The sequence below is a fragment of the Acomys minous genome (genome assembly GCF_964271855.1).
Source record: "Acomys minous genome assembly, chromosome: 1".
NCBI lineage: Eukaryota > Metazoa > Chordata > Mammalia > Rodentia > Muridae > Acomys > Acomys minous.
This window is the reverse complement of record NC_140483.1, coordinates 170820220-170841632: the sequence shown is the minus strand read 5'-3', so window position 1 is coordinate 170841632 and position 21413 is coordinate 170820220.

Sequence of the window (21413 nt, the reverse complement as noted above, 5' to 3'; positions counted from 1 at the left end):
GAGTACTTGTCTAGAAATGACAACAGAGGGGTTTGAAAACAAGTCTCATCCAATCAATGGACCATGTTCTTTTATTAGGTTCATTGTCTGGGACTGAAGGCCCTTCCTTCAGCGACGACAACACTTGGTTTATGCTTTAAGGTACCTGGTGTCCCTATTTGTTCCCTTTACTAGAGAAGGAGTTCTAATGAACAGGGGTGTTCTTCTACTTTTTTTTTTTTTTTTAGTAAAAATATGTAATAAGAATGATTTTGTAAGCAAATACTTAGGGCTTGAGAGAGGAGTAGAACTTGGCAGGTGACTTAGAGTAAGAGCACAGGAAATAAAGAACGGGAGGGAAGGAGAACTTTGTGTAAGATTAATCGGCAATCCTCTCTAGTTTGCCACTCAATGTTTCCTTGTTTTCGTTCTTTCTTTCTTTTTTTTTCTTATTTCTGATTTATTTGCTCATCTATGAGCCTTTTGTGATTTTTCAAGATCAGTGGATCTTTTCTGATTTAGTTGCCGAACACTTCCACTAAAACTTATATCATGGACAGCAGCATATGTACCTAAGTGGAACTTTTGCTTGAAGAGCAGGGCTCTCTGTCTCCACTCTCTCATTTCCCGGTCTCACTGTCTCAAAGCATTCTTTGAGTTTGAAAAAGCAGGCTTCTTGATCTTTCCTTTTCTTACAGTTGCTGTCCCTGCTTTGAACAAATCACATGTTTCAGCAACAGCTAGTGAACTCTTGGCCTTCCATTCCTTCTGGAGAATCTTGTTTCTAAATATGCTTCCCACTCTCTTTGCAGGAGCTGCACTGCCCCATCCCTCTGATTTCCATGTAAGTGTCTTCTACTAATCTTCCAAGACTCAGTTTAAAATTCACCATTTCCAAGGAGTAGTTACTTATAATGCTAGTTTACCTGATCATGTGAATTGTCCTGCTTTTCTAGAACCCCTGCCTCTCTCTTTCTGTCTCTCTCTGTCTCTGTTGGCAGCTGTTAACTTGTCTATACTATTTTTTGTCTTCAGCTTTTATAATTATTAATAATACATTGTTTTTCTGTATTTGTAAAAGTATCCCATGAACACACATGAAAAACTCAGTGCACTTTTAACTGGAAGAATGAGCACAAATGAGTTGATTGTGTTTTATTTTGTAACTTTAACATTGTGTCACAATCTGTAACTTTCAACATTTTACTATGTGTTTTTGTTTTCTAGGAAATTCTAAAATCTATCGTCTCAGATTTCTGTCTTCACCTCCCTGTTTCGGCATTCTCTACTAATTATGCTCTTGGGACTGTTAAAGTTTCTTGTGAATCTTAGTTATGGGCAGCAAGTGGAAATACTGATTTCTACAAAATGTATGTACAAAGGGTATCATAAAACATGCATAAAAACTTCCAAAATGAGAATAAATACGATTGGATTTAGTTCATAATTGAAATATTATTTTCCTGTACTAAAAAACTTTATTGTTGTGTATGTCATATACTAAAGAAACAAAAACTGCATAGTGTGAGTATAAACTTTGAAGGGTTTGGAACCCACCTAACTTTGTGTTCCTTGTCCAGACTGTGTCAGTGTATATATGTGTGTGTGTGTGTGTGTGCATGTGTGTGTGTTTGTGTGTGTGTGTGTGTATGTGTGTGTGTGTATGCATGTGTTTCCATGAACTAATTACTCAACTGTGAAGAGACATGGCCAAAACAACCTTGATGTCACATATTTCTCGATGCCTCATAGAAATGAAGCCAATTGTTTTCTTTGAGACGGCAGCTTCTGAGCACTGTGGGGCTGTTCTTATATTTTTGTAGCACTGCTGAATTATGTAAGCTCAACTTGAGTTTCTGTTCCTTCCCCCATTCTAACTGATTGTATTTCAGGAAGTCCCACAGCTTGTCTGATTATTTCTGTCTCTCAGCCCAGTTCTGGAGTACCAGGCGCAAACACTCATATATTCATCTCCTTTCCTCCCTCCTTTCCCCCACAAACCTCAGCCAGTCTGGTATGAGACAGGGAGCCCATGGTGGGAAAGGGATCTGATCTCGCTGCTTCACTGTCTCTGTTCTTTGTCGTCTCCCATCCTATGGGGATCTAGCTTACTCAGAATCAATGGAAAGAGTGACTGGGATGTGATAATTAGATTTACTTTCCCCTTGTGGTGAAACCAAAATGTTTACATTTAGTCCTTTGGCAATCATATACATTACATTCTCCTAAGCAACAGCTCATTTATGATGAGGGACAGTCTCCATTTCTGCCTTAACTGCTGTTCTCTGAAGGAAAAAAAAAGCAGTGTCATGTATTATAGTTTCCCTATTACCAGACTCTGTTTACTTTGTTTCTAAGGGGAATTTTAAGTCACCAGCCCTCTTTTCTGCTCTATTTCTCCCTAGCGGCTCACCTTCCATAGTAGGCTGCTTCAGCCTGGTGCTTGTGTTCTTACTTTTCCAAGATACTATAGCATATCATCACCAGTGCCAATGCTCCAAATATTACAGAGGATGAATATCTCTATGGCACTTTCAGAAACATTCTTACTGTGGTCTGTGACAGCAAAGGCAGGGTGACAGATGCTCTGCAAATGGCCTCCTGGTTCACAGGAACCCTTCTTTAGAGACCTATTTCTTATCTCACTTGAGGTGGCAGAAGGAAAAGCCAGGTCACCTTATATGATAGCTATTCCTTTAAAGAAAAATCCCTCCAGGAATCTCTAGATGTTTTAGCTCTGAGTGAGAAAGCAGTAAGGATGATGGGGCAGATTAGCAACTCCTTGGTAAGTCACTGAAAGTCTGTTTAGTTCTTCTCTCAAATACCAAATGAACAGCCACTCATGGTCCTCAGATCTAATAATTTTGATAAAATTTCAAGATAGTAGGAAAGCTCCACCACTAATATTATGTAATTACTTCCTTTATTTTTCTAAATTCCTTTAGCCCACAGCACTGTTCCAGATATATCAGAACCAATGTAAAAAAACCGAGAGAGGATTTAGTCAAATAAATAGCGCCTTCTAGGCAAAATATAAGAAAATATTTTCCTCTCAACATAATTAAAATTTTATTCTAAGACTTTGGAGCTTTTGTTTACTTAAGCAATTGATCTAGATAAGCCTTTTTCTTAGCCATACTAATTTGTATTCATTGTAAAACATGTTCTTGGAATTACTGTATGTAATGACATCCTCAGACCTCAAGGCACCATTTCTTTTCTTTTTATTTGACTAGAAATTTAAAGATGGTTTTCCACATAGATATATTTCTACTTCACCATCTACAGTGTAATAAGAAATAGTCTTCCATGAAATAGGATAGATAGGCTGGGGGTAAAGTAAATGTATTAGGGTTTCCCATTCATATGACCCTACAAGTCTAGGAAGCGTTAATCTGATCCTGAATAAAACAAATGGCAAAGTGGGAAGAATTATTGTGATGGTACAATTCCCTAAAAATAGTAGTGTTGTGCATGTGTGAATGCATGTGTATATGTGTGCAATACAGGTACAGATTATAGGTATGCACACTCATATACACACACTCAGTTATGCACAATGTGAGATATGTCTTCCCTACAAAAAAGACAAGTGTGATTAAATGTAGACAATGCTTTTATGGTTCCCCAGGCTTAAACAAATTATTTATGAATCTATTTACACATTACTATTTATTATTTTTAACTGACAATATACATATTAAGAAACTCAAAGCTAATTTGTGCCTGTGAGTCAATGTAGTCACTATGGAATACTCTTTATAAAATTTATTTGACTATATAAATAGCTTATTTTTATGAAAATATTTCACAAGTATAATGAGTAAGTCACTAGCAGAAATCTCTTAATTTTTATCACTTAGGGTAAGTATTTTTAAAAGTACTGTTTTCTTTTCTATCCTATTAGAGTACCTAACATTAAAGTTACAATGGTATTGTGAGTAAATATCTGATCTTACTTGTTAGTAATGAGAACCGAAGATAGAAATTAGACAAACAATTTAGGAGTAGGGACTTTGGCTTGTGTGTTTGGTCAGAATCCAAGAACGTCTCAGGTTTACCCCCTCTGTCACAAAATGTTCTAGATGCCCGCAGACCACCTGTAATTGAGAGGCAGATAAAAATAAATGTCTATACTCTGAAGTGGGTGCCCGAGGGTCCTCTCCCTTTCTCCTCTGAGAAAAGTTAGTCATTCTATCATCATTACTGCAGATGTGGGTCTCAGTACCTCATTTCGTCTTACTTCCTTGCCATGACTATGGGCCTAAGGTGGCCTAGGATCTCTCAGGAATTGCTGCTTCAAGATGGGTGCCAGCCATATTAGAACTGGTGGAAATTATCTCACTGCAACAGATTCTTCCAGAACAGAATATGATGAACTATTGCAATAGAGCAGACTAAAAACCACAGAGAGAAAACAAAAATCAATTAATAGAAGGAACTCCACCTTCCCAGGAAAACACAGGTTTTTTTCCCCCTGTGCTTTGCCATGACAACTACACCCTACTGACTTCACTTTGTTTTCTTCTGCATAGTCTGTGACAACCTCCTCCTTATTCTCTGTGCTCTAAATTCCAGAAGAGACACTTGTGATACCCTCTTCTTTCTTTGTTCAACACCATTTTTCATGTGTGAAATCGGTGTGTTATGGAGAGAAAGGGTGGCCTGATTTGTAAAGTTATTGTAAGAAAAGAAAAAGATAGATCAAGCTCTGTCCAGCAAACTGTTTGCAGAAAGTCCTCAGAGCACAGCTGTTTTGCCTAGCTGTGGACCTTTCCACCAGTTATCATCCCATGAAAACATGAGACTTCCTTGCTTTTCTAACTCAGGATTATTTATTGTGAGACATATAGGCTGTGTTGTCTTTCTAAGCCAGCACTTGACCAAACTATGCTCATCACTCTTTGTCTCCCAGCTTGCATTGGTAGGAGCAGAGTACAACAGGACATTCAGAACCCAGTAACAATATCATCTACCAATATTACTAAAGGAGTTATCTGAGAAATACTTGCCAATGACCACTTTAAATGATTCTTGTAATGGCTGTTATTTATGTCCATCAGGTGTATGGTTTAAATGAGAAATGCTCCCTGTAGGCTCATGTATTTAAACCCTCAGGCCCCAGTTGGTAATGCTGTTTGGGGGGAGATGATGGTACCTGTATGAGGTGTTGTCCTGCCAGAGGAAGTGAGCCACTAGATGGAGGAGGGGCAAAATTTGAGGCTTTATAGCATCTCACAGTTCATGCTTTGCTTACTGTGTGGTATTGAGATGTGATTCTCAGGTACCTGCTCTTGTTGATGCCTGCTGTGCCTCCCCCAATATTAGGAATGTTCTCTCTATGGCTCCATAAGCCTAAATAAATTCTTTATTCAATAAATTGCTTTTATTCTTGTTATTTTTAATCATCATACAGGAAAGAAACTAATACAATAGGTGGTCAAACATTCTTTTTAATCTTTGATTATAGAAGAGACATTGCATTTACTTTTAAGGACAGAAAAGATGCAGATGTGCATCAGGATTAAAAAGCTAAAATTTCATCTTAAGTTGCATATAAAAGTTCTACCGACACTTAAAAAAACCCAGCAAGATCACTTAAATGGGTATTGAGAATGAATATGCCCAAATTATTTTCTTTTTTAAAATATAAACTTTAAAAAATTCTTTTCCCATACATACATCCTGACCACAGTTTTGCCTCCTTCCACTCTTCCCAGTCTCTGCCTTCCTTAGCCTCTCACGCTACCTGAGATCCACTACTTCTCCCTTTCCCTTCAGAAAAGAGGACGCCTTCAGGGATATCAACCAAACACAGCATAGCAAGTTGTGATAAGTTGAAGCAGAAATTCTCACATCAAGATTAGATGTTACAACCCAGTAGGAGGTAAAGGCTCCTCAGAGCAAAGAAAAGAGTCAGAGAGAGCCGCAATCCCACTGTTAAGGGTCCCACAAGAATACCGAGCTACACAACCATAATATATACATAGAGGACCTGGCTCAGGGCCATCCTGGCTCCCCGTTTTAGTGTTTATGAACCTCTATGAACCCAGGTTAGTTGATACTGTGGGTTGTGTTCTCATGGTGTTCTTGATACCGGGATACCTACAAATCTTTCTCCCCTTTTTCTATCGGGTTCTGTGAGCTCTGCCTAATGTTTGTCTGTTGGTCTTTTTATCTGCTCCCATTGGCTTCTAAATGAAACCTCTCTGACACATATCTATGTATTTAGCAGAACATCGCTAGGAGTGATTTCACTGACTTTTTTTTTTTTGCCAGTCATGTTAGACCTTAAGGCCCCCACCATGAGAAGGAGCCCATGACTGATGCTGTCTGGATGTCCAGGAACCGGAGGCCAGATAGCTCAGAGACCTAGACTAGAACCAAACACAACTAGATATGTGCAAGTTCTGAAATCAGCAAAATCCCTTTGCACAGGGGCTGGGGCTGGGGTGTCTTTTTGACCACTATGACTGGCCAGCAGAGTACAGATCCATGGGAGGCAACTGATTTCACAAAGTTGCCCTCTGACGTACACACATGCTATATGGTGCAAATGTCCACACATATACATTATGTATTCACATTCTCAGACAATAAGCAGAAGCAAAATGTGAAGAAATACAAAGTAAAGAGAAAGAGAGAAAAAATAGTTCCCCGCTAACATCTGGTTGATGCCTTTCAGGATCAAAGAAACAAGCATCCAGCACAATTAGCAACCACTTCAGGCCTTTCCTCTTCCCCCCCTATAAACATACAATTCCCTAGGAATCTCACCAGAAAATACATTAACAAGGAAAGAACATGCAGTAAGCTCCCTGTGAAAAATGAAATGTCTTGGATGCAGCCTCAAGGAGGGGCACCGAGAAGGACTTGTATGGGTTGAAGTTTATTCGACTGTTTATTAATGTTGTGGACAAGCATACAGGCCCCAGCAACAGAAACAGCCATCTTAGTGTGGTTTTTGAAGAGAGGAAATCCAAGCTTATATTGCAGAAGTGGGAGTCTCTTTACATCTCTCTGAGGATGGGGGAGGTTTCACAGTACAAGCTGGCAGCTAGGTTCCGATTCTCAGGCAGGTGTCTGGGGAAGCGGGTGGGAGAAGGACGTGCGTCTACCAATACCTGCTTTGAAGTAATCTCACGTCCCCAGAGAGAAACCCTAGCGTCTGAAAGATTATTAGCTGGAGACTCACAGTGTCTCGGTAGGGTGCCTGTTAGTGTCTGTGAGAGGGGCGGGGCTGCTATAGAGACTTTTTATAGTCTGAAGGCAGTCAGGTTCTACCAGTACATTCTAGTGGCTTTGGGGTTTTCTTTGTCAGATTATAATTTTTATCCAAGGGATCTCCAGAGCCACCTCACTTATCATATTTATCAAAAGGGAGAAAGCGGTTTCTCAGCAAGCTTTTGAGATAAAACCCGAAAGCCACCAAAACGTCCTATAAGGCTAATGCTAAGGCAATTAATTGTGCCTTTCCCTTGAAGTCCAAACTCTACTTTTCTATCTTACTTCCCAAGATGCTCTGGGAGAAGCCCAAGTCTGTGCTCTCAGGGTGTGTCTCACTGTATTTTCCTTGGGCAGCTTTTTTCCCTCCTCTTTCTCATCTGCTTAAGTCCAAATGAATTTACTTTTAAAGAAATCTCCAGTTCTGCTTCAACATGATTATATCTGAATCTTTTTTTTTTTTTTTCTGTGTCAAAGCTACAGAAACCAATCTGGCCTGGGTGAGGCGCCTTTAAGATTAAGAGAACTTCTCAGCCTGTCGAGGGTACAAATCCAGTGGAGAGTGGTGTTAGGTAGCTAGATAGATACTATCAGGTTTGAAAGGCGACGAGGTCTCCCTCAGTCACAGTCATAGGGGAGAAGAGTAAGGGGAAAATGGGAGGGAGGGAGGAATAGGCGGATACAAGGGATGGGATAATAATTGAAATGTAATATGAATAAATTAATAAAATATATTAAAAAAAAAAGGAAAGGCACTGGGGCTGGAGCCCCACTATCCTCCAGGCAACAGCATATAAAACCACAGACAGGAGTTTCAGGACTCTAATTACTAGTCAGCATAATGACCCTGTGAGACGTTTGTATCTTAGTTACTTTTCTATTGCTGTGATGAGACACAACAAACAAGGCAACTTTTAGGAGTAGACATTTAATTCGGGTCTTGCTTACAGTTTTAGAGGGTTAGTCCATAGCCATCATGTGGGGAAAGTGGCAGCAGGCAGGCAAGCATGGCTATGGAGCAGTAGTGGAGAGAAAGAAACTGGGCTTGGTTTGGGTCTATGAAGCCTCAAAGCCAAGCCAGAAAGACATATTAATTCTTTCCCACTCTTCACAGTAGAGTGGAGAGTGGGATATTACTTTCTCACATACTCTGGTGCCTCACCTTTGACCATGTCCCCTGGAGGGGGAGACCTGGTGGCACTCAGAGGAAGGACAGCAGGTTACCAAGAAGAGAGTTGATACCCTATGAACATATACAGGGGGAGGTAATCCCCCTCAGGAACAGTCATAGGGGAGGGGAATATGGGGAAAATGGGAGGGAGGGAAGAATGGGAGGATACAAGAGATGGGATAACCATTGAGATATAACAAGAATAAATTAATAAAGGAGAAAAAAAGAAAAAAAAAGACATACTCCTTCAGCAAGGTCACACTTTATAATCTTTTCTAAACAGATCACCAACTGGGAACAAAATATTCAAATATATGACCTTATAGTGGGCCATTGTCATTCAAACCACTGTATTCTACTCCCTGGACCACCATAGGCCTGTAGCCATATCATAATGAAAAACGCACTCAGTCCCACTTCAAAAGTATCCATAGTCTTTTATGGTTGAAAGTCCAAAGTCCAAAGACTGAAACCCTGCAGGGAAAACTCCAGATAAATGCTTTCCTAATCTGAAGTCCCATAGTCTACATTGTACCAACAAGCAGCATGGCTGACCTGTTAGAGCAATGTCCCACTCCTGGTACTTCTGCCTTAGTTACTCTTCTATTGATGTGAAGAGACACCATGACCAAGACAGTTTTTATTTTATTTTATTTTTTATTTAATTAATTGATTCAAATTACAACTCAATTGCTATCCCATCACTTGTATCCTCTCTATTTCTCCTTTCCTCCCTCTTTCACTCTATTCCCCTCCCCTAGGTCTATGACCAAGGGGGGAACCTATGGTCATAGGTTATCAAGTCTCATCTTGGTAGCCTGCTTATTCTTTCTTTGAGTCAGCTTTTAAACAGAAGTATTTCCCTAAGGGCCTGCTTACAGCCTCAGAGGGAGAGTCTGTGACTCTCATAAGAAGCATGGTATGGGGCTGAAGCAGTAGCTGAGAGCTTACATCCTGATTTGCAGATAGGAGTCTCTCTAGAGAGAAATGGAATATGGTTTTTGAAACCTCAAAGCCCTCCCCCAATTCTTCCTAAACAACCCAGCAACTAGGAACCAAACATCCAAATATATGAGTTTATAGGGGACATCTCCATTCAAACCACCACAATAAGTAATGCTAAATTGAATAGAAAGTCATTGATAGGTAATAATATACATTTTATTCTAAGAGTCCTAAGGTTTATGAGGCTATTTATTTGACAAGAAACTTTCTTGGCAACAACAAAAACATTCCATTGCGCTCTCCTGTAAGAGTCAATTCAAAGGAGCCTGGCAATCATCTGGATAGGACAAAGTCCTTCAGGAAAACTTGATTGTTATTGAGACTTTAGAAACAGTATAAACTTGGCTTGAAGTATATCTACACAGTGGTCCTTTTGACCATGGTTCAAATGCGGAATAAACTGTGTCTTCTACACTATACTTTATGGTCTTGACTACACTATTTCTATGGAGAACATAAGAACCTTGGAATTAAGAGGGCCCAGTGTAAACCTCATGACAGTAGTATGGCTTTCAATTCTTCCTGTTGAAATATCAGCCCTATGCAAATGAAACTGATGCAGTCAACAGAAGCTGCAAGACTTGTGAAAATCTAGTCTGATGGCTTTACTAGCTTCCATTTTACTGAGTTATAAGCCAAATTCCTCCTGGGAAATCTAATCAGTACGGCCTGTATGTGCATATTAATGATTTCATATATAGTCACATACCCATGCATATATCATATTTATTTATTTAAAATATTTTTATTAATTTCTTGAAAATTTCATATACTCTACTTTTATAATATACACCCCCTTCCATATTTCCTCTAGCCAGCACACCCACCCAACTTTGAGTCCTCTGTTTATACAAGCCCACTGAATCCCAGTAGTGATGTGTGGCCCTCCACTGGGGTGCGTTAGACCTCCCACATTTTTACATAGAGAAAACACTTCCTCTCCAGGAAACTCTCAATTACTAACAGCTCTTCAGCTACAGTTTACCTCATCACTCCATGCTGGACTTTAACCTGATTGAATTTGTACAGATCTGGTCTAAACTGTCACAACCACTGTGAGCTCATATGTGTAACTTCTTTGTTGTGCCTGAAAAACATTATTTTAGTTTGAAGAATTAGAAGCTACAGAGCAATGGCGGTATTTGGAGCAACCTACAAACGTATCAAAGAACCAGCTTTGCTGAGCAACTCAGAGAGTCACTTTGAGGATGAGTTTATTTTTTTCACCTTGAGATACTTACATGTTATTTTAGTTAGGGTTTCCACTGCTACGAAGAGACACCATGGCCAAGGCAACTCTTATAAAGGAAAACATTTCATTGGAGCTGGCTTACAGTTTTAGAGGTTTAATCAATTGTCATCATGGCTGGAAGCATGACTGACATGGTGCTGGGGACAGAGCCTAGAGTTCTACATCTTGACACATAGGCAGCAAGGAGAAACCCTGTGCCAAACTGAGCATAGCTTGACCATAGGAGACCTCAAAGCCCAACCCCACAGTGACACGCTTCCCACAACAAGATCACATTTATTTCAACAAGACCAGGAATCCTAACAATGAGGATTCTTTATGAGACACGGCTTCAAACATGTTAGTCTATGGCAGCCATACATATTCAAACCACCACATGTGTTTTTCTTTTATGACCATAAGTTGACTGAATAAACTCCATTTGCATTATGGAAAGTGATCCATTTTGGACAAACTCTGATGATTTAAATGTTAATCTAACATTAAAGAATATACTCACAAGAAAATTTAGGATAGTTTTGGCCTAGCCTCATTGACTCATATAAAGCCAACCAACCATAACAGAGGTCTTAAGTAGGAGCAGTTAGCCTGTGGCAGCATACAATACAAATCCTTTTATTCCACTTGGCCAGGGATACTTAAGCTTTGTGCTCAATCCTATGTCAGTTTAAACTGATCAATGTTTGATAGGAAAAGTAAAGACAATAGAAATCTATCATGAGCAACTAGCCAGTAAATTACAATGCAGTATCACATGGATCACTCTGTATTAATGTTCAAAGAGTAATGTTACATTGCATAAATTACATGATCATATTTACAGCACTAGAAGGCATCATCATAAGATATTATGTATGTGCAAGCTAAACTAGTACTCATAAGCATGTCAGTATATTGTACTTGGAAACTGGAGAGGGGTTTACCTACTGGATTTGGGGTCCCTCAGGCTCCACTAAGCTGGGGTCAGAGAGCCTGTCTTTTCATTTCAGAATGTATAATTATGTCAAGTACTTACAATCTGCTTAATGGAGTTTCTCTGCTTTCATGGAGTCACAGTGGTGGTGTTATCCAAGCTTTTTGAGTTCTAAGGAGTCAATAACAAGAAGAAGCAATCATTTACACAACCTAAATCCTTCAAGCACTTAAATCATTCTTCTGAACAGTATGACTTAAGCAACAAAATTAAGCAGTTCAATTGTCCAAACAAATCATAGACTTAAAATTCTGTTCTGCATAATTGTACTCCTTATTTTGCAATATAAAAACAATTAGCATCAGCACTATTGAGCAATGGGATTGATAATAAACCTTCTCACATCATTCCTCAGAGAAGCATTTGAGTGCTTTCTTTTTTTTTTTTTTTTTTTTTACTGGCCTTGGGTAATCAATAGTCTGAGACCTTGAGCATTCCCTCAGAAATGGTGGTACAAAGCAGTTAGAGTTAGTTAGGAGGTGGTAGGCCAGGTACATTTCTGCTTTGCTATAGTTTACCAATGGGCCATGACTGCCTCCTGGGACTGGTACAGATGGAATGTTGAGGGTTCCACACCAATTCCCAGGTTCTGGTCATCTGTGACTTATACCAAGTGAGTACTTCAATAGGGTCTTTGTTCAGTGCTGGAATGTTTGTTCTGGGTGACATCTCTTTTGGTCCTTGTTATTTACAAATTTTGTTATACGTGCAATAACCTATTGGGCCAGCATGAGTAACATGAAGGTTTACAATATTTTTTTTATTATTTTATACATATTGGCACTTTGCCTGGGTATATGTCTGTGCTTCTAGTGCATCTCTTGTATCCACAGACTCCAGAAGAGAGTATAGGAAACCTTGAAAATAGATGTATAAGTAAAAGTAGTGAACTACCACGTGGGTGCTAGGAATAGAATTGGAGTTCTGTGGAAGAGCAGCCAGTGCTCTTAACCATGGAGCCATTTCTCTAGCCCCTAGCATAAAAGGTTAATTTTTAAAAATGATTCATCTTTTTAGTTACCTGGTTCATACACTGAGGGGGTTCATACCTTTGCCCCTTTATGCATCAGCATGTCATCTCATCTTGGCATCAACAGGCTGTGTGATAAGCATGAGGCATCCTTCATGGTTGTATCATTGTAATAGTTGCCAGAGTTGAGAAAGGAATTTTTACACAGAGCAAGGCAGGTACTATGAGAGTCTGCCTTTTCAAGAACATAAGAACAGGAACCAGTATCAACCCAATGCCTGGCATGTCATAGACACAATGCTAGACATATCATGTTTCATTTAATTCCTAATAAAATTCATGTAGTTGTTACAGACACACTGGAAAAGTACATTGGCTCATCTTAATTTTAGAAATTACTTTAGAAGTTTAAAAAAATGAAAGCTATTAGGGCTGGAGAGATGGCTCAGAGGTTAAGAGCACAGGCTGCTCTTCCATAGGTCCTGAGTTCAATTCCTAGCAACCACATGGTGGCTCACAACGACCTATAATGAGATCTAGTGCTCTCTTCTAGTGTATATGCAGGCAAAACACTGTGTGTATGTGATGAATAGATAAATCTTTTTAAAAAAAGAAAGCTATTTTAAAATAATCAAATATATCCTTATTTATAAAACCTTAACATCACGAAACTAGGGGAGAGGTTTAAGACGAGCTGAGCTTCCTCGTGGTTGGTAAAGCTGTCTCAGCTTCATTCTGATGTCTAAGCACTTTCTTTTGGAACATAATATTGTGGCAAATGCTTATCTTGAACTGTTTGAGAAGGATCAGAGGTGTGGCCTTATTGAAAGAGGTGTGTCATGGGGGTGGACTATGTGGGATTCAATGGCCCATGCTATTCCCATTTAGCTTTCTCTATGCCTGTGGTTGTTGTCTCAACAGTAAGCTCTCAATTACTACTCCTGTGCCACACCTGCCTGCCTTCTGGATGTTTCCTACCATGGTGATCATGGACAATCCTCTGAACTTATAAGGAAGTCCCTAGTTAAATGATTTCTTTTATAAGTTGCCTTTATCATGGTGTTTTATCATGACAATGGAAAAGTAGCTAAGGCACATAGTATTTCCTAGGAAGATAAACAGTACAGTCTTCTGGAACTTCCTTCATCCCATAACTTCTCTGGAAGACTATTTTCAGAAACAGGTTAGAAACTTCATGTGCTCAAAATAACTGCTGGAAAAGAAAGGGCTTAGGGTTAGTGAGTTTTGTTTTTTTTTTGGTTATTGTTTTTTGTTTGTTTGCATTTTTTTGCACAGTTATTTGACATCTTGTTACCATGCTGATAGCCAGTGTTATACTCTAGTTCCCAGAAATTGCTCATCTCAGCAATGTCAGGAGCATACTTTGAGTTGAAGCTCAACTCCAACATGACCAAGTTACCTATTGTTTGGACTGAAGTTGCTCGACATGAAATCTTTGGCTAATTGTCCCTGGTAATTCACCACACTTAGCAATTCTTAGAAGATATTCTTGTATGTACCTAGACCAGATACTCTAAATGTTTTTCCTTTCCAAGACACTTTTAAGTGAGTAGATAATAACTTAAAGACACAGGAAGCAAGAACATTTCTAACTAACTATAGGCATTACTGCTGGCTCTACTTGGCCACAGCTGCCCTAAGTAAGCAGATTATGTGTGGATAGTATGTTGGGCAGTTTCATCCCACTGTTCCTTACAGTGTCTTAGCCTCACGCTCTATCTTTACTTTTAAGCTTCATCTTAACCTATTTAATCAGTCTACCTGCACAAGTTCTGTTATGACAGAGAAGGCTAGAACACATCGACTGCATCTCTCCCATCTCCATTACCTTCTACTGCCTTCTGATGGGCCTTTATCAGTAGCATTTTCATCATGTAAAGCTCAATAGTAGATGCTACGATAATGGCTCTCAATGAACAGACCATCGCCCTGTGCAAATGATTTAACTGCTCTTACAAGGAGAGGAGGAACAAGCACATTAATTTTAATACAAATCTTTTTTTAGTAATGAACACAAAGGGACTAGAAGTTAAAGAATATATTCAGAGCACCTTGGCTACTACTCAGTGGATAGAGATTTAGCAGGAAAGTGGACAGAGGTTTCTTTGAAAAAAAATGAACAATTTGAAAATACTTAAGTGTCCCACTTTTCTCCTTTGATTTATAGTGTTTTTCCATCCACATATATTTCATATTCAGATGATGAAATGATTAATTTTTAAACCCAGGAATCTTGATTAAAGCATTAATCACCATGTAGCAAATTAGCTTAAGACTTAAGATAAAAAAAAAGTGTGTTGGTTTGTGTTGTCTCTGTTTTCCCACCGATTGCTGCCTCTGCATGAAGAAAACAACACCTTAGGTGTGAAATATTAGCACAAAATATCACAGCATCTTGGAAAAAAGTTATTTTCTACCCAAACACTTGTACCCAAAGTGTTTCAGGCAACAGCTATACTATTTAAAAAGCTCTTGTTTTCATAAGTGGTTAGTATCCTTTGTACTTTAGTTTAGTTCTTTTAAAAAATAGATTCCCTCTGAAGCACTCCACTGGGTAACATAAACCTGAACATTGCTAGTACTTAGAACTGTTTAACAGTATCTGAAAAATCTCCCAGAAGGAATTTGTCTGTTCTACAAATTGTTGCAGAAGCCCCCAATAAAATGACTTCTTTTATAGAATTTTAAATATACATTAAGACACAGAAGAAGGTTATATAGTGAGAGTACATGTTTTTATCAAATAATAAATAAGTATTAAAGCTTTATTTACATGCTATAAACTAATGAGACAAATGTGGAATTCTCTTGCAAGCACACATTTTCTAGAAACTTTCTAGAAATAGTTGCTGTAGGGTTAAAACAGACTACAAGGGATACCACCATGGCTTGACTATGCAGGCTTTTGAGCAGCATGGATAGTATATTCCCATTTGATAAAAATGGAAGGAAGTAAATGGCATGTTATTTAAATTTAATTTATATTTTTATATTTTGATTTTTTGGGACAGGGTTTCTCTGTGTAGTCTTGGCTAACCTAGACTCACTTCGTAGACCAGGGTGGCCTTGAAATCACAGTGATCTGCTTGCCTCTGCCTCCCTAGTGTTTGGATTACAGCATGCTTTTGAAATGAATAAAAATTCTTGGGAAAAATAAGGAGACATGAGAATGATGGTTAGCCCAAAGTTATGAAGAGGTAGCAGAACATACAGAGACCAGGATGAGAAAGAGGGGGTAATATTCTGTGACCTTTGAACTTTTTCAATGTACTATACCCTTAAAATAAATAAAAATATTTGTGTTTAATAAAATGAGCTAATATAAAGTCATCATTTTCTATAATACAATTGCTATTCTTCCCTTTCTTATTCATGTTTATTTATGTCCAAAGACTTTTAAGTTACCAAACTGTAACATCTAAGATATAAATTATAAATAAATGTTACTGTAATTAAAGTAAAGATTTAATCCTTTTATATTTGTAGAAAATACATTGTAAGATTTTTTTCAGAGGCTAAAATAAATATTGCAGGAATGATAAAGAGGCTGGAAAATTGAGAATTTTCTAACATCTTTGATGTTAATTCAGAATTCATTACAAACTGAATCTCTGACTTTCACCTGAACAAGATTCGTAAAATGACATATTTTTAGCATGTTAAGATTAATCTCCTAAACTTTAAACATTTTTGGTTTGTAGATCTCATTGTCCATTTAAAGCACTAAGTATTTAATGGCTGTAGATTGGATAGGGTGAACTAATTCTGTCTTTGCAATGTACACTTCTATCATATTATTTTTACTTTTATTGAATTTCTTCAGCTTCTGAAATGGAATCTTATTATGCACAGAGAAAGGCAGAGTTGGACTATGATATTACAGTCAGAATAAAGGACAAGGCAGCATTTTATAGGAGGACTAATGCAAAGAGCACTGAATTAATTTGACATTGTTCCTGAGAAGGAAGATGAGCAGTAAAGTTAGTGTTCATAGATTTGGACCAGACCAGAGCTGTTATGTTTTGATATTAGTGAGAGAATGCTTTTCTCTTCAACCCATCGGGAACTTTATGCATCAAGTGGCAGATTTCACAGAGGGACATAAATAAAAATGCAGGCCTCATAATAATGTCATCGGCAAAAACAATGCAGATGCCTAGCATCTGGGGCTCAAAGTGAAGCTTCAGTGTTGACATGAAACCATAGGTCTCTGTAGAAAACAGGGATGACAATAGACGTGAAAACAAGGGAGGTCGCAAAGGGTGACGTGAGGCGAGTGAGAAAGTTCATTGGTCCCGCATGTACCTTGTACTGCCCTGAAAACTATGACGTGAATTTCTGAGCCCCACACTTGTAACTGTGGAAGACTTTTTATGTCTTATCAGGATGTGTACATCTGCTTGCAAAGTTATGGATGCTCTTGAGTGTCACAGTAGCTTAAGGAGAAGAGTGCCTTTTGGTTAAGATGATACTGGGTAGGAAAAACAGTGTCTGTAGCTATTGAAGATTTGAGTGTTGGGAATGAAACAAGGATTTAAGAGAGAGGAGGATCTACTCCCTGTAAGGTCACTCTGCAGAAGAAGGTAAGGGATTAGCAGCAACACTGATGACTTCTTTTCATGGTTTGCTACGTCAAGGGCAGAATTCTACAGTGGTTGAGATAGTATCTTCCTAAGAGTTTGCTATTCTAAATGTTATTTTTTTTCAAATGCCCCATAAGATAGACTGTGATTACTTATTTTAAAGATGACACTTCAAAAATTTAGTTTCATTATGTTCTCTCTAAGAAATGCTCTTGGATTTGGTAGGCTGAGGTCAGATGTTAAAGGAGGAGGGTGCCCCTTTCTGAGGACAAGGGGAGGGAGGGAGGGAGGCAGGGTGGGATTGGGAAGCCACAGGAAGGGGGCTACAATCCAGATGTAAAGTGAATGAATTAAGAAATGAAAATTTAAAAAGAGAAAGGCTGTTGAAAATATTACCTATCATCTGCCTATCTGTCTTTATCTGTCTACCTGTATCTATCTATCTATCTATCTATCTATCTATCTATCTATCTATCATCTATCTATCTATCTATCATCTATCTATCTATCTATCATCTATCTATCTATCTATCTATTTATCTATCATGTATCTATCCCTCCCTCCCTCCTTCTCCCCATTCTTCTTCCTTCCTCCCCCCTACCCCTGCACACACACTCTCTCTAAGTGAGGTGGTCAGAGGATAACTTGTGGAAGTCAATTCTTTCCTTCTATGATTTGGGTCCAGGGACTGAACTCAAGTCAGCAGGTTTAGAGGCAAGTGCTTTTACAAAAACTTTCGTGTTAATTTGAGGATATATCTGGTGTACAATGTTAAACCCTTGTATTTCTAGTTAGATAATGAACATTGATAGTTATCATTTTATGGATCACACATTTCTGAATCTACTTATGAGGTAAAATTATCTTAATCTCATGATTGTTCAGGTGCCTTCATGGTCACTGTGGACATGCAGAGATATGAAAATCAAGATCCTCAATGAACTTGTTACAGCCAAGGTTGAAAAAGATGACTGGGTACCTTCTTGTTTCAAGAAGATTTGCCTTTGGGTAATTATGGAGGGGTTGGATCTAGGATCCTGTCTTGGATACCAAAATTCACAGATGCTCAAGTTCTTCATCTAAAATAGTGTAATATTTGCATGTAACCAGTGCACATACTCACATATACTTTAAATCACCTCTCAATTAATTGTAATTCATGACATAATGCAAATGCCATATAATAAGTTATGTGTAAGGAATAACATGAAGAAAGGCTGTACATATTCAGTACATCTGTACATATTTGGTATAGACACAAATTATCTGAAGAAATTTCAATCTGTCATTGTCATAGAACCCTTGCAAATGGAGGGCCAGTCCACTGTACTACAAACCACTGCCATTTTTGCTGTTTGTAGTGATCCATTTTTTTTTCTTTCTGTTAGTGGTTTTACTATTTTAACTGGCTGCAACACAGCGCAAAAGAAGGCTTTCATATACCTCATGGAGAACTGTGAGTTACACAGATTCATTCAGACATAGGTTACAGTGCTGTTAGCAATAACTTATGTGTTAATGGATTGAAAAACACAAATTAAATAATGAATAAGTAAACATAACCACACATGAAACAGAACTATGTATTTATGGGCTTCCAAGAGCATTGCAATATGAGGCTTGCAAGAATATAACCCTGTCATTTTCCAGGGGCAATGCTGCAGCACTTGTTAACTCAGTGTTCACAGTGATTTTATAGACCATAACAACTGTGAAAAATGGGAACTGATGGAGTGTGTGTATGTGTGTGTGTGTGTGTGTGTGTGTGTGTGTGTGTGTGTGTGTGTGTGTGTATCTGTGTCTCTGTGTGTATGTGTTGTGTAAAATCAGTTTTGTAAACATGAGTTGTAAAGAAGGAAATAAAAATATGATAGTAGGGGGACATATGGGTCATTTAAATTTTTCTTTAATTATGAAATATATCTATGACCACTGATTTGTGTTAATATAAAATTGTTAACAGTACATACATATTTCAGTAGTCTACATATTTCAGTGATAGGTAAATATAGTTTTATTAATTTTCAAAACAATTATTTAGAAATCTGTTTTTTCTGATATCTGTTTCCCGTTAAATTGTATTTTATATTTAAGAATATTTTTTAATTTACATTTTGATAAATTTTGGTTAGACATATAGATTCATAGATTGTTTACTGGAGATAGTATGTTTTCATTATTTGTTATTTTTCATTAAGGTTGACTTTTATTAATGTTTCTTGGCTATTTCAAGGTTCTATTCTGTGTTTCAGTAAATCAGATATCATCATAGAATTAAATTTGCACTGCAAGGACTGTATTTCACTGGTGTGGAAAGAGATGCTATTGCAGTAGAGATAATCATAATTATTTTACCATCATAAATTTTGTATTTAAAAAAATTAAAAATTGGTTTTGGAGAGAAGGCTCAGGGGTTAAGAGTATTTACTGCTCTTCCAGAGACCTTGGTTCATTTCCCAGCATTGGTTCAAAATCATCTTTAACTAAACTCACAGGGGATAAGATGGCCTCTTTGAGGCTCTGAGGTCACTGCACACAGATTGTATATAAGTACACCATCTGTGTGTAAGTCACTCAAGAATCACACGTAAAAATCCTTATTTAAGACATTAAAATTATTCTTTTACTATAACTTCCTTGTCTTTGAAATGTGTCTGTGATTATTATAACTGTTGATTTTTCCTTTGATTTTTAGTAATCAGTCATCTTGGTGCATACTACTACATTTTTAATTTTTCGTATTTACATTTGTAATGCTTTTATTCCATTTATCTCTGTTGTAAATGGCTTATAAATTTCTTAGTCAAAGTTTTGCTCTCTCTCTTTTTCTAGGTAGATAATTTGATTATAATTTTTATTCATTGACATTAAATTGTCATTATTCATTGACAATACATTCTCTCATACAGTACATCACAACCTCAGTTCCCCCTCCCCCTACTCTGTTCCTCCTTCTCCTCCTCTCTTCAGAAAGAGCAGGCCTCCAAGAGTTGACATCCAAACAGGACAAAACAGGATACATCAAAATAGAGCAAAAACTCTCATATCAAGGCTGGATCAAGCAAGACAATTGGAGGAAAACTGTCTCAATAACAGGCAAAAAAGTGAAAGATATACCTATTTCTACTGTTAGGAATATCACAAAACACCAAGTTAACAGCTACAGCATATACACAGAAGATCGGGTGCAGACCCATGCAGACCCTATGCTTTCTGTTTCTGTGTCTCTGAGGCTTGTTTAGCTGATTGGGTGGGTGCCACAAGCTGTGCAGGACTGGCAAAAGCAAGCAGGAGAGCTTCCTGGAGGTAGCCCAGCATTTTTTGCATAGTCTATGATGGGTGTGTCCTGGAAGACAAAGTTCCTGGGGTCTTGCCTTCCAGGACACATTGTAGACTATGAAAAAAATAGTGAGCTGTCTCCAAGAAACTCACCTGCTTGCTTTTGCCAATCCTGACACCTTGTGGCAGGTGGGCATGTTCTTCTGGTGTCTTCTATCCCCTCTGACTGCTATTACTTTTCTCTCCCTTTTCCACAGGTTCCCCAATCTATAAGGGGAAGGACACAATACAGACCTACAACTTAAGTCTGCATGTATGGGCTGGAGAGATGGCTCAGAGGGTAAAAGCACTGTCTCCTCTTCCAGAGATCTGAGTTCAATTCCCAGCAACCACATGGTGGCTCACAACCATCTATAATGTGATCTGATGCCCTCCTCTGGCATGCAGGTGTACATGCAAATAAAACACTTATCTATAAACAATTAATAAATTAATACTTTTAAGTCTCTATCTCTTAATAAAACACATCTTCTCTTACAAATTTGTCACACTGCTCTATTTTGGCGTTCTGGTCTATCTTGTTTTCTTTGCATTATCATTTTCTGATTTACCTTCTTTGTGGAATAATGTTCTTATTATTTTCTTTGATTTTTTCCCACAAATATTTCAGTCTAAATCTTTCTAACTAATAAAGTAATATTGGAAGTGCAAATGAGAGTGAGGTTGTGTGAATTTGAATGCACTGTCCAAAGAGGGCATGGAGATCTTGCTTGCCTGTGCCTCCATGCTTTCTACTTCTGGACTCTTGGCAGTTTACCTAGGATTTTACAATAGAGTATATTATAATAATTAATTTGGAAATAATATATTTAGTTTTTCTAAGGTGGTTATTCTTGTGTATTTCAGTTTTCCCAATGATATTTCTTATGATAATATTTTTCAGTTTCTCAGTTAA